At 39.2% G+C, this 1,268-nt stretch overlaps 1 non-coding gene across 1 annotated transcript; it reads left to right on the forward strand.

Annotated features, from left to right (window-relative positions):
- The first annotated feature begins 862 nt into the window (after positions 1 to 862).
- LOC131234086 (small nucleolar RNA R71) lies at positions 863 to 969 on the forward strand. Its single transcript, XR_009165499.1, has one exon. It is a non-coding gene; the product is annotated as a small nucleolar RNA R71 (small nucleolar RNA).
- The last annotated feature ends 299 nt before the right edge of the window (positions 970 to 1,268 follow it).

Raw genomic sequence — 1,268 nt, forward strand, 5'->3', positions numbered from 1 at the left:
TAATTTTTGTGGGGCATCACTAGATCCATCATTGTTGTCCTCTTCCGGTTCTTAACTCTTTTCGGGCCTAACCGGAAGGATTTTATCAATGATCTTCCCACTCCTAAGAGTGGTGATGGATTTAGCGTGCCCCATTTGATTTGAAGAGCTGGGATCACTTATCTCGTATTGCGGTTTAGGATTGGGAAGCGGTTGTGTAGGAAGCATCCCCTTTCTATAACCGTCATACGTGAATTCATCTTTTGCATAAAGTCTTGCATTGCATGGGTCAGCTCTTGCATGGAGTTTTGAACCAGTTCTTCTTGAGGTTTCCCCTGATTTGGATTTTAATTGAAGAAACTTTGAGGGGTAGCAGTTTGTCCATTTCTCCAACTAAAGTTTGGATGATTTTTCCAACCAGGATTGTACGTATTAGAGGTCGGTCCATTGAAAGGTCTTTGATAATTATTTATGGCATTGGATTGTTCATTCAACACTTCTCGAAAAGTGGGTTTCGTAGGATAATTTTCAGTTATATGAATGTTGCAATCACAGATGCCGCAAACACTTTCATTAACCTTATCCTTCTTTCCTTCCATGGCCTCAACTTTCCTTATGAGCGTAGTTACTTTACATTTGAGATCATCCTCTTCTTTCAAGAAATACAATCCACCTTTCTCCTTTAATTGAGTCGGCCTAGACGTGGTGTTCGATTTTGGGTAATAATCCCATGATTGTATTTTTTTCAGCAAGACTATCGAGATAATCCCATACCTCGTCGACATTTTTATTAATGAATTCTCCATTACACATTGTCTCGACCATTTGACGCATGGAAGATGTCAGTCCATCGTAGAAAAAATTTGTAATGCGCCACGTTTCAAAGCCGTGTTGTGGGCATAAACTGACCAAATCCTTGAACCTTTCCCAACATTGGTAAAATGTTTCATCCTCCTTTTGGGTGAAGTTCATGATTGCTTTTCTAAGGGTAATCGTTTTATGATGTGGAAAAAATTTCTTTATAAATTCCCTTTGCATATCATTCCATGTGCCAATGGATCTAGGATGCAGTGAATGTAACCACGTCTTAGCCTTCTCCTTTAAGGAAAAAGGAAAGAGTCTCAGCCTGACTATGTCCTCAGACACATTTTGAAAATATAAAGTGGCTATGATCTCATCAAACTCTTTCAAATGTAGATATGGTTCTTCAGATTCAAGCCCATGGAACTTAGGAAGGAGTTGGATAACCCCTGGCTTGATGTCCATATGTCTTGTATTTTCAGGAAAAA

The sequence above is a fragment of the Magnolia sinica genome, chromosome 18, assembly GCF_029962835.1.
Source record: "Magnolia sinica isolate HGM2019 chromosome 18, MsV1, whole genome shotgun sequence".
Classification (NCBI taxonomy): domain Eukaryota; kingdom Viridiplantae; phylum Streptophyta; class Magnoliopsida; order Magnoliales; family Magnoliaceae; genus Magnolia; species Magnolia sinica.